The sequence below is a fragment of the Hypanus sabinus genome, assembly GCF_030144855.1.
Source record: "Hypanus sabinus isolate sHypSab1 chromosome X2 unlocalized genomic scaffold, sHypSab1.hap1 SUPER_X2_unloc_5, whole genome shotgun sequence".
Lineage (NCBI taxonomy): Eukaryota > Metazoa > Chordata > Chondrichthyes > Myliobatiformes > Dasyatidae > Hypanus > Hypanus sabinus.
In genome coordinates this window covers 945714-953198 of record NW_026779005.1, presented here as the reverse complement: position 1 = coordinate 953198, position 7485 = coordinate 945714, and positions in this window count along the sequence as shown.

Here is a 7485-nt window from a genome sequence, read left to right as displayed (position 1 = left end):
TTCCATATATAACCCTGAGTAGTGGCACAAGTCCCCGGGCAGGGTCCAGAAAGGGAAACCCACTTCCTGTCCCTGTCCGAGAGGTTCCATATATAACCCTGAGGAGTGGCACAAGTCCCCGGGCAGGGTCTGGAAAGGGGAACCCACTCCGTGTCCCTGTCCGAGAAGTTCCATATATAACCCTGAGTAGTGGCACAAGTCCCCGGGCAGGGTCTGGAAAGGGGAACCCACTTCCTGTCCCTGTCCGACAGTTTCCATATATAACCCTGAGGAGTGGCACAAGACCCCGGGCAGGGTCTGGAAAGGGGAACCCATTCCCTGTCACTGCCCGAGAGTTTCCATATACAACCCTGAGGAGTGGCACAAGTCCCCTGACAGGGTCTGGAAAGGGGAACCCACTCCCTGTCCCTGTCTGAGAGGTTCCATATCTCACCCTGAGGAGTGTTACAAGTCCCCGGGCAGGGTCTGGAAAGGGGAACCCACTCCCTGTCCCTGTCCGAGAGGTTCCATACATAACCCTGAGGAGTGGCACAAGTCCCCGGGCAGGGTCTGGAAAGGGGAACCCACTCCCTGTCCCTGTCCGAGAGGTTCCATACATAACCCTGAGGAGTGGCACAAGTCCCCGGGCAGGGTCTGGAAAGGGGAACCCACTCCCTATTATTTGACATTGCTTTGGAACCTTTAGCCATTGCCATTCGTGAATCACCTAATATTTTTGGTATTACCCGTGGGTAAGGGACTTATAAGATATTATTATATGCTAATCATTTGCTACTATACATGTCTGACCCTGAGAGATCTATTCCTGCTGTTTCATCCTTGCTTGCTCAGTTTAGTAGCTATTCTGGCTACAAACTGAATTTTAATAAGTGTGAATTATTTCCATTAATTATGCAAGTTCCAATTTATAAACACTTACTGTTTTAAGTTGTCACAGATCCTTTTACTTATTTGGGTATTAAAATTACCAAGAAACATAAGGGTTTATTTAAAGTTAATTTTTTACCTTTAATTGATCAAATCAAGCAACTTGTTACCAGGTGGTCCCCATTATCTCTGTCATTGGTCAAATTAATACTATCAAGATGATATTATTACCCAAATTTTTATATTTATTCCAAGCATTACCAATTTTTATTCCTAAATCTTTTTTTGATATTATTGACTCCAAAATATCCTCGTATGTATGGCAGAATATAAATCCTAGATTAAGTAAAAAATATTTACAAAGCCTAAGAATGAAGGTGGTTTTGCTTTGCTAAACCTGAGATTTTACAATTGGGCAGTTAATATTCAATATTTAATATTTTGGACACAAGAATTGGTCGTAGTACCTTGCCCACAATGGGTAAATTTGGAGTGTAAATCTGTACAAGACTTCTCATTGTTTTCTATTTTAGGATCTTCGCTTCCTTTTGCTTTATCTAAACCAAATAAACAAATAGCTAATCCTATAGCTAAACATATATTAAGAATATGGTTTCAGTTTCATAAATTCTTTGGCTTGAATAATCAAGCCCTATTATATCTAAATTCTTTTTCCAGCCCTCTTTTATGGACTAAGCCTTTGTGTTATGGAAAACAAAAGCTACAACATGTTTTCGTGATCTATTTTTAGATAACAGTTTTATGTCCTTTGAACAGCTATCCAGACTAAAACTCTTTTTTTTTCAGATACCAGCAAGTTAGAAATTTCTTGAATGTGAGTATTTTCTGCAATTATGTCCAATGGATATTATAGAAAAAATTCTGGCTCTGAATCCTTGCCAGAAGGGTTAAGTAGCCATCATTTATCATATGATCATGAAAATACAGCCAGGAGTATCAGAAATAATTAAGAAGGATTGGGAAAAAGAACTTCACTCTCTTATACCCACAGTGCAGTGGGAGAAAATTTTACAATTAGTCAACTCTTCTTCTATTTGTGCTAAACATGCCTAATACAATTTAAGGTTGTTCATAGGGGTCACATGTCCAAGGATAAACTCGCTCAATTTTATTCTTATGTTAATCCAACCAGTGACAGATGTCAGTCTGAAGTCACTTCATTGACCCACATGTTCTGGTCTTGCCCCTATTTTCAAAATTACTGGAAAGATATTTTTGGTATTATTTCAACAGTTCTGAATATCAAATTGCAACCGCATCCTATTACTGCAATTTTAGGTTTACCAATGGTGGATAATAGTCGTTTATCCCCCCCCCCCAGCTTGGCGGATAATTGCATTTGTTACATTAATGGCGAGAAGATCTATCCTACTGAATTGGAAATAAATTAGTCCTCCAACTATATTTCAGTGGTTTTCTCAAACTATTTCTTGTTTGAGTTTAGAAAAAATTACAAGTGTTGTCTTTGACCCTTCAGTTAAATATGAAGAAACTTGGAGACCATTTATTCAACATTTTCATATAAGCTAAACTGACTTTTCCTAAACCTTACTTTTAATATCCTTAATTATTTGGATGGAGGTGCGGAGTTATTGACGCTACTGTGTATAATTGATATAATGCAATGGCCCATGTCGGTTAGGATTTTTTCCTTTTTTTGGGGGGGGGAGGGTTCCTTATTTTATCCATTTTTTGTAACCACTATGAGTTTGGGAGGTTAATATCATGTATTTATATTTATACCTTAACCTATTATGTACTCTCAAGCTCATGTATTCATGTTTCATTTATGTCTGTTTAAAATCAATAAAAAGATTTAAAAAGAAAGGACTACTCTGAGGAAAAGGTGGAATAGGCGCAACGGGCCGAGTGGCCTGCTCCTGTTTCCTTTTTCTAAAGTCCGAGTTTACCTTTGCGCCTGGTTCTCCCTTGACCTTCAGCCTGTCCTTTTGCACAGGGGAGCGCTCACACACCGGAGCTCCATCGGCAGCCGCTGCGGGCCAGTTCCCGGATCCCAGCAGCAGGAGACAGGACCGGGAGGAAACTCCGGACAACAGGCCCCGATCCACGGCGGGGAAAGGTCTGTGTGGCTGAAACATCTCACGGAATCTCCGCCCGAATCTTCACCTCCGCCATCGGAAGGGTTAAAAACTCCGGCCGCTGTTGCAGCCTTTACCCGGGGAGCTGCTCCCAATCTCGGGTCTCTCACCGGGTCCACTCGTTCCCGGTTCCAAACTTCGGTCCGCCCACTGACACTCCTCAGCCAATGGAGGCAAGAGTCTCCCAGTGGTGTTCGCTGATTGGCTGTGAGTGTGTCCGAGGGCGCACTGCTGCCGGGAGCTGGAGATGTCAGTCACCGTTTGTTCTCAGACTCATAGCAAGTTCCCCGAGGCTCAAAGTTCAAAGTAAATTTTATAATTACTTTTTAATATTTTAAATTTTTATTGAACACAAAGACAGAAACACTAAACATATGCTAACAAAGCCAGGGAATCACATAAAAGCAGCAACGAATATATAACCATTAACTTTAAATATACAAATAAACAAGGAAATCCGCTCTAAATACTGTTGGACAGAAGGGACTGTATCTAAGAGGAGTCACAAAACAAGAACGTTTACAGAGATAACACAAAATATTGACAGATTTGTACAGTCTTTACAGGGTTCTGGTTAAGGGAAGTGTTCAGAGTATAAACGTATAGTTTGAAGTCTGAGGTAAAAATCTAAATGAAGGTTTCTTATTGCTGTGTTTGCATTTATGGATACAAAATTTGCTGTAAATTAACAAAAGATTTATGATAGAGAAATGATCCCTGTGAGATTTGGTATTACTAGTAAACCCAATAAGACATTTTCAAAACAAAAAGTAAAATCCACATTAATAAATTAATCTATAAATTGACAAACATCAAACCAAAATGTTTTAACATATTCACAATCCCAAAACAGATGAAATAAATCCTCTGGATATCAACCACAAAAAGAACAGTTAGTCTCAATATCAGAATTAACCCTTGTCAAATAAACATTATTTGGATAATATCTATGTATAATTTAAAATAAGCCCCAAATACTCCTCCACCTCAGATTCCCCAAGTGACGATTCCAAAAACTAACAGAGTACATATAAGTCGCCACAAACAACTCCTGCAAACATGCAGAGCAAAGCTACAGAATGGTAACTATATCTGGATCACTGAAAGATCAACCAGAGTGCAGAAGACAACAAACTTCGCCAATGCAAGTAAACAATGAGAACATGAAATAACCGCAGCGGCTGCCGATAGATGTCCGGTGCTCTCAGCTCTCCCTGTTCAATCTGACAGGACAAGAAACAGTGAGGCACAAAGGTAACCGAGTGTTTCAGAAAACAAGAAATCGAGAAGGCGTGGCCATTCGGCCCTTGCGCTACCACTGTCCTTCAACTCAGAACATGCTTGACTTTTGACCTCAGCACCACTTTCCTGCAACTTTCCATCACCGCTGAGCCCCAGGATATGTCTATTCAATTTCGAAACCTTGTGGAGATAATTGCAATGATTCACTGCACTCTGGGTGAGGACATTTCTCCTAACCTCAGTCCTGCTCAGTTCTCCTCGTATTCTGAGTTTGTGAGTGCTGGTTCCACACCTTCTGGGAAACATCATTCCAGCACATCCACTTTAAATATCTTGTGAGATTATATTTCTCTAATTCTGAGACAGGAATACAATCTGTCTCAGTTAAACCACCTCTTGTTTCACTCATTTTGAGACAGTCCCAGTACGATCATTTGTTGTGGGAGCAACTCTATGGACATCAAGTGAGTGCAGTTATCCTGTGTTGTTCCACAGCCTGATGGTTGAGGGGTAGTAACTGTTCCTGACCCTGGTGGGGCGAGTCCTGAGGCTCTTGTACCTTCTACCTGATTACAGCAGTGAGAAAAGAGCCTGCCTGTATGGTGAGCCTGATCACAGCCGCCTGTATCACCGTCCCCTCTGGCCTGTCCTATCCGGGACCAAAGGGATTGTGGAGAGTAAATGTGGTACTCTGTCGAGTATCACTGTGATCCGTCCCCTCTGGCCTGCACTATCCGGGACCAAAGGGATTGTGGACAGTAAATGTGGTACTCTGTCGAGTATCACTGTGATCTGTCCCCTCTGGCCTGCCCTATCCGGGATCGAAGGAATTGTGGATAGTAAATGTGGTACACTATCGAGTATCACTGTCACCCAGAATCACTTCCTGCCCCTTATTATTCTTGTCTGTGATTCCAGTGCGACAGTCTCCGGCCTAATGTCCCCTCTTTCTACAAACTCCTTTTCTGTCCTTAGCCAAGTGTCCTCTTCATCTGCACCATCCGCACGATCCTGCCACCCGTTCTGGGTTCTTCGTCGGGACCCGAACTCCATCTCCTCACTACCGGTTCTCTGTGCACACTCTCGCTTTTCCACAGTCCCTTTAAAGAGTCAATTGCGCTCCCTATTCATCAGAATTTATGTCACCCGGGGCCAGGTCTGACACAGCGAATTGAGATTAGTTTACTTAATGGAGTGGGCAGGCTTGGGCCTGAGACAGTTTAAAAAAGTCTGCACTGCCAGCTGGACACACTGATCTGTCCAGGGATTTGCCGGCATTGGACTCTCACGTATCCTTAAAACGAGCTATAAAGTACGCAAGGGATTCTCCTTTTCTCTGCAGTTATCAGATAAATTCTCAAAATCCGCATGCAGTCGGGCTGTCATTCAAATGGGTTCCCTTACCTCAGTGACCCACCGTGCCAGGGCCTGTATTACATCAGCCCCTCTGGTGGCTCCCGGTCACCATCGAGCGTCTGCCTGTGAAAGGGGAACCCACTCCCTGTCCGTGTCCGAGAGGTTCCATATATAACCCTGAGGAGTGGCACAAGTCCCCGGGCAGGGTCTGGAAAGGGGAACCCACTCCCGTTTTCAATGAATTCAGGTAAAGCCCCTCGTCCAGACGGTTATACTGCTGAATATTTTTAAATCCTTTTCTTCTATACTCGCTCCTTGGCTTTGTAAAATTTTTAAAGATGCGTTAACTGTAGGTAAATAACCACAATCTTTTTATGATGCCTCCATTAATCCAATTGTTAAAAAAGATAAAGACCCCTCTGAATTTGCATCCTATTGGCCAATATCCTTGCTGAATACGGATTCTAAGATTTTTACCAAAATTTTGGCCACTACATGAGAAAATGTATTATCTCAAATTATCTCTGAAGATCAGACCAGATTTATTAAAATCTGTTATACATCTTTTAACATTAGAAAATAAATTAAAATAATTTATACTTCTTCATCTAAAATACTAGAATGTCATTTCTTTAGGTGCTGAAAAAGCGTTTGATAGATTTGAATGGCTATATTTAGTTAATACATTGCAGAATTTTAATTTTAGCTTGAAATTTATATCATGGATTAAATTAATGTATTATAAACCTTTGGCTTCACTTCTTACCAATAATCAAAGATCTCCTTTTTTTCAGTTGTCCCGTGGTACGAGGCAAGGCTGCCCTTTAAGTGCTCTATTATTTGACATTGCTTTGGAACCTTTAGCCATTGCCATTCGTGAATCACCTAATATTTTTGGTATTACCCGTGGGTAAGGGACTTATAAGATATTATTATATGCTAATCATTTGCTACTATACATGTCTGACCCTGAGAGATCTATTCCTGCTGTTTCATCCTTGCTTGCTCAGTTTAGTAGCTTTTCTGGCTACAAACTGAATTTTAATAAGTGTGAATTATTTCCATTAAATATGCAAGTTCCAATTTATAAACACTTACTGTTTTAAGTTGTCACAGATCATTTTACTTATTTGGGTATTAAAATTACCAAGAAACATAAGGGTTTATTTAAAGTTAATTTTTTACCTTTAATTGAACAAATCAAGCAACTCGTTACCAGGTGGTCCCCATTATCTCCGTAATTGGTTGGTTGAATTAATACTATCAAGATAATAGTATTACCCAAATTTTTATATTTATTCCAAGCATTAACAATTTTTATTCCTAAATCTTCTTTTGATATTATTGACTCCAAAATACCCTCGTATGTCTGGCAGAATAAAAATCCTAGATTAAGTAAAATATATTTACAGAAGCCTAAGAAGGAAGGTGGTTTTGCTTTGCCAAACCTGAGATTTTACTATTGGACAGTTAATATTCAATATTTAATATTTTGGACACGAGAATTGGTTGTAGTACCTTGCCCACAATGGGTAAATTTGGAGTGTAAATCTGTACAAGACTTCTCATTGTTTTCTATTTTAGGATCTTTGCCTCCTTTTGCTTTATCTAAACCAAATAAACAAATAACTAATCCTGTAGTTAAACATACACTAAGAATATGGTTTCAATTTCGTAAATTCTTCAGCTTGAATAAGTTTATCTTATCAACCCCTATTATATCTAACTTTTTGTCCAGCCCTCTTTTATGGACTAAGCCTTTGTGTTATGGAAAACAAAACGTATAACATGTTTTCGTGATCTATTTTTAGATAACAGTTTTATGTCCTTTGAACAGCTATCCAGCCTAAAACTCATTTTTTTTTAGATACTTGCAAGTTAGCAATTTCTTGAATGTTAG